The 5,805-nt window shown below is 46.5% G+C and overlaps 1 pseudogene; it reads right to left on the reverse strand.

Moving 5' to 3' along the window:
- Positions 1 to 400: 400 nt before the first annotated feature.
- On the reverse strand, positions 401 to 2,312 carry LOC136308063 (N-acetylglucosamine-6-sulfatase pseudogene; annotated as a pseudogene).
- Between the last annotated feature and the right edge of the window lie 3,493 nt (positions 2,313 to 5,805).

A 5,805-nucleotide genomic window follows, 5' to 3' on the forward strand; every position in this document is an offset into this window, starting at 1 on the left:
CTCAGCACTCCGCCATCTTGGCTGCTTCTCCTGGCCACATGGCCTCTTTCTGCTCTCTGCTCTGCTCCCTCTGCTCTCTCATGCTAATCATCCCAGGAACCAAGAGCACAAGCTCCCGCTCCGTCCCCATTTTATAGTGTAGAAATCCAAACCCTTAATCCAATATACAAAATAGGGATGTCTCTAATACAAAGTCACTTCTCTGAGGCATGATTGGATTGTACCACCCCACATCAAAAAGGGTGGGAAAGGCTTAATCCCAAAACCAAGCCCCAGGCTACAGGGATTCTGCCTGCCCACAGAGACACACATTAATATCACCTGGGCAACGGCCTCCACGTGGGCAGCGCCACTTTAACAAAGTGAGCATAATACATTTTATCTGCCCAACAGATACCCATTGAGACTTTGACCACATGGGGAGTCATCCAGAACTGTAGCTCCAGGATAGACTGGGCCTGGTAAGAACAGAGCTCAGGAATGGTCCTGATTGCTGAAGGGAGGGACCAGGGCCAGCCACTCCCGACACACGGGTAGAGTTCACAGTTTAGCGCATTGCACAAGGAGGTCAGCTGAGTGGGTTGCTTTTTAAAACAGGACTTAAAACAAAGCCAGTCCAGAAACTCTTCCAAGGGTGGTCTTGAAGACGAGCTACAGACACCTACTACAATCACTTCATCAGAAAGAGGTGTGCGAGACCTAGCTGCAGAGGTCGCTACAGATGTTTGGAAAACCTTCGAGTCCTGCCACCACCATAATTGTTGAACATGAGACGAGGGTCAAACCTGTATCCTGGCTCAAACACCCCCGGAGTGCGACAGGTTGGCCCAGAACAGGACTGAAACATCATTAGCCAATAGTTCATCTTTCCTAAAAGCTCTGGGTCTATACTTTTAGCAATGTTACTGATTTGGTGTGGATCTGCAGTCAGGTTATAGACTTCTACAAATACCTCCTGGTCATCAAACTCGCAGTACTGTAAATCCCACAGCGCCGACATGGTCCTCACACAGGCATACATGTTGTTATAAGCATCTTCACACACATAGACTGGGAAACATTGTGATACCCCAGGACTCAGGGAAGGACATGTTGGGTGGGTGACATTATGACCATCTCCTTGATATTCCACCAAGACATCTGATTGCCAAGTCACATTACTGGCACCTCTCAAAATGGGCAGCAAAGACATTCCATCCATCTGTGTCTTATTCATGTTGTAGCCAGCGATGTCCAAAATAGTAGGACCCAAGTCAATGTTGGCAACGAGCACCTTGTTTGTCTGATTTGGTTTGATCCCAGGCCCTCAAACCAACAGTAGAACTTTGATATTAAATTAATACAGCTGCCTTTTGTCTATCGGCAAAGAAAACTGTCCTGTGTGATAGCCATTGTCAGAGATATAAAAGATGTAAGTGTTGTTGAGCTCCCCATTGAATTCCAATCTTTTAACCAGTTTCTCCACAAGGTCATCAACTGAGAGTAGAGCTTGCCACCTTTTCCTAAATGCATTATCTAAAAACTGTATTGAAGAATTCGTCATTGGGGTCTTGGCTTGCCTAATCAACCAGTGTTTGTTCATTCCATGGATGTTGAAGTTCTTGTTCCTTGGAGCAAAGACATTCTGGTAGGTCTTCTGGTACTGAGGTGTGACTATCCACGGTGAGTGAGGCGCTGGAGTGGAGATCATCATGAAGAATGGTTCAAAGTTGGACTTGTATTCCAGGAAGTCCAAGGAGACATTAGCCAAAACATCTGTCAGGTACTCCACACTGTAGTTTTCACCATGCTTCCGGGCCTTCCCATTGAGAGAGAGGGTATAGTTACAGTATTTAGAATTCTTTGCCAAGGCATACCAATAACTCCATCCCAGAGGGACGTGTTCTAATCCACCTGCGTCTGGGGCTCCATACTCATTTAAGTACTTCCCTGCAAAAAAGGTTTGATAACCACACATTGATCTGAGAATTGTTGGGAAAGTATTTGGTTCTTGGATCTTCTCCCAAGATTTACTACTGCAGTTTCCCTCCAACGTGTTGTTAACAACGTGATGATTATGTGAATACTTCCCTGTCAGGATGCTGGCCCCGCTAGGGCAACAAAGAGCATTTAGCACATAAGCGCTGGAAAAAGTGATCCCCATCTCTCCGATGAGAGCCTTGGTTTTCTTTAGTGGTGTCATGCCGCCGAGCACTTCGTCCTGGTCGTCGGTGAGCAGCAGCACCACACGGGACCTTCGAGAGCCACCCCACCCCCCGCCCCCACCGCCGGGAGACCCCCAGGCAGCCTCCGAGCAGAAGCACTAGCAACATGAGGCTGCAGGAGGGCAGGTGGTGTGGGTTGTGCTGCCCGGGTGCGCCTGGGGCCAGAGGCAGAGCCACAACATGGCGGACAGGGATGCAGGGGGCAACCCCGGACGGTGCGTGGGGATTCGCAGCTGGCTGATGAGAGAGCGGCCCCAGAACCAGAACCGCAGGAAGAAAAAGCTGTACGGGGAAGGCCAAGGCCCGGGGTCCAAAATAATTTTTGTATGAATGAAACTTGCCATGTTAAAAACCCATATATATGTACTTTAAGTGTTTTGCTCATTTTAAATAAGATTATGTTTACATATGCATACATTTTCCCAAATTAGCATACCGTTTAGGCAGGGCAAGCGTTTATATTAGTAAGACAAAATGCAATCTGATGATTAGATGGTTGAACTGAACACCTTTATTTTTGCTTGTTTACTATTATAACAACTAGTAGAATAAAAATCCATTATTAAAAGTCCCTATAACCCAATGATATATAATGCTATTTAAATATTCCTAAATTAAACTAACCTATGGATTAAGACAAGTCATCCAGTTTCCCTTATCTCTGATGCTCAAAAACAAACCTGATAATGTTAGTCCTTGAGTCTTCAATTTATTTATTTTTGTGGCTTATTGTTTTCATTGCCCACTATATTGCTTTGAGGTAATGAAATCATGGTCGGGAGGTGTGCTTCTTCTCATGCCGAATATGTCTTTGCTATCTAAGCTCTGATAGATTTTTATATATCCTGGTGAAAAAATGTGTATTTTCCCCTTCTGCCATATATACTGTCACATATTAACAGACATGAAAACAAATCAGTACTACCTGTAAACTAACCACACAAAACTTTGTTTTCATGGAGCTTTTAAGGGAAGCTGCAAGCAGCTGGTATTTTGCCTGATCTCTTTGGGCTCTGCATGCCTTCTCCTGTTCCTCTCGGTTACTATAGAGTTTATAATATGAACCTTAAAAGCTATGCTCAGGAGATCTCGTTGAAGGGTTTGAGGGCCCTTCTCTGCCTTTTTAAGCTTTTTATGTATATTGGGGGCTGATTGGGAGATGAAATGAGTGTTAAGAACTCTGGACACTCAACTGAACAGGGGTTAATTTTAGTATATATTTGGAGTGCCTCTGGTAGGCAGGACAGGAATTGGGCCAGATTTTTGTCCGCTCATTGTGAAATTTCTCAGTGTTTTTCATAATTAACTGCCTATTGAGTGGCCTTTTGCAGTTTGCTATTAAGCATGTGACCATATGATTACGAAGGTCCCTGCCAGGTCAGATTGTATGCCTGGGTTAGATATCTGAATTTCTTTCTGTAAGAGTCTGGGTCTGTGTAGAAGAAGCCTAGTCTCTTTTCTGTTTGGGATAGATCCAAGAGCAAGAACAAGGACAATGGATTCTCATAATTCCCTCGGCCCTGGCTACCTCCCAGAGGGGGGAGAGGGGGGTCTGGGGGATGTCAGTGTCTGACTCTGAGCTTGTTTAATATCTAGATGGCAGGAAGTTGTCAGCATAGAGGGGAGGAAGAGAGGAAGCAAACGGATGGACAGTGTGATCAGCTGGATGAAAAGAAGGAGGGTCAGAATCTGCAGGAAGAGGTTTAGGTGCTCATGGTGGCACCACGTGGTCAGAGGGGTCAAAACGGTCAGAGCTTAGAGGAGAGTTGGAGGAGGATGGGGGAGAAGGGGTTTTTGCTAAAAGTATTTATATTTGGTAGGTGTAAGGACAATAGCCGCGGCCACCATCTTAGCTGCCTGGCCAGTGCAGGTTCGCATTAGATTCGAACAGAAGGTAATGAAACAATGAAGCCAAGAACTGGGGGGCCATCATCTTTAATCCTAGCTTGCACCAGGCGGGCAAGTAAAACACACACTGGGCTCCAAAACCCACTCACATTCAGTGCTCACAAAGCTACTGACTTATCCAAGTTTCCTAGAATCAAAAGTTTCTAGCTCCCCAGGCTTATTCACCTCTGTTCCCCATCTCCTTCTCTCTGCACAAACTCTGCGCAAATTGGCTTCTCATTCAGCACTCCACCATCTTGGCAGCTTCTCCTGGCTTTCTCCATGTGGCCTTTCTCTGCTCTCCTTTCTCTGCTCTCTCCTCTAATGCTAATCTCAGGAACAGGAAGAAAGCAAGCTCCTGGTCTGCCCCACTTTATAGTGTAAAAACCAAAATTTTTAATCCAATATACAAACAAGGAAGTCTCTGATACAAGGTCACTTATCTGAGGCATAATGGGATATCTCATGAGAGTGCACCACCCAAAAAGGGTGGGAAAGGCTTAATCCCAAAAACAAGCTCTAGGCTACAAGAATCCTGTCTGCCCACAGCCCGCCCCCAACACACCTTAATATAATCACGCCCATCCCAAGCAAGAGGGGCAACCAATACCATCACCTGGGCAATGGGCTTCCACATGGGCAGCACCATCTTTAACAAAGTGAGCATAATATATATATATATATATATATATATATATATATATATATATATTTTTTTTTTTTTTTTTTTTTTTTTTTTTTTTTTTTTCTCTTAAGCTGGAAATGGGGAGAGACAGTCAGACAGACACCCGCATGCACCCGACCGGGATCCACCCGGCACGCCCACCAGGAGCGAGGCTCTGCCCACCAGGGGGCGATGCTCTGCCCCTCCGGGGCGTTGCTCTGTCGCGACCAGAGCCACTCTAGCGCCTGGGGCAGAGGCCAAGGAGCCATCCCCAGCGCCCGGGCTATCCTTGCTCCAATGGAGCCTTGGCTGCGAGAGGGGAAGAGAGAGACAGAGAGGAAGGAGGGGCGGGGTGGAGAAGCAAATGGGCGATTCTCCTATGTGCCCTGGCCGGGAAACGAACCTGGGTCCCCCGCACGCCAGGCCAACACTCTACCGCTGAGCCAACCGGCCAGGGCACATATTTTATCTGCCCGAAAATCCACCCCTATGCTCACTCTACTACCTACAATCTACACCACCAGCATCCCTGTGAATGGAAATTAGGCACATTACACAAATTACATCATGACAAATTAAACAATTACAAAGGTACATTTCACCAGTCTCTGAGCACTTTGCCAAAAGCACAAAATAAAATGTCCTCAGCCTTCTTTCTAGACATTTGAAAGGCTTCCCGGGGCAGGGGAAGGGCCTCCAGCAAAGCCGCACCCCACCCACATCAAAGTATTTCACATTGTCCAAAATCCATAAGTCCATTCAGCAAAGGAGCCAGTGCTCACTCTAGTCATAGTCAAGGAATCAGTCCACACACATGGGTCCTCAGCCACCCCCCTCATTTCTGCTGTCCTGGCAGGACTTACACTGTCCCAAAGGGGAGCATGTGGCAATGGCAGTCAGCATTCCCATCTCTGCTCCAGAGAGCATGATAACATCCACCAATATGTCCCCAAATCACAGACCTGTAAGGTATTTGTCCCCGCTGAGAAGGAAGGAAGGGGCCGTAGCCATGAAGTGTGAAATAAGAAAAGGCTTTATTGAGTACAGAGC

The sequence above is a fragment of the Saccopteryx bilineata genome, chromosome 6 (genome assembly GCF_036850765.1).
Source record: "Saccopteryx bilineata isolate mSacBil1 chromosome 6, mSacBil1_pri_phased_curated, whole genome shotgun sequence".
In the NCBI taxonomy this organism is placed as follows: Eukaryota; Metazoa; Chordata; class Mammalia; order Chiroptera; family Emballonuridae; genus Saccopteryx; species Saccopteryx bilineata.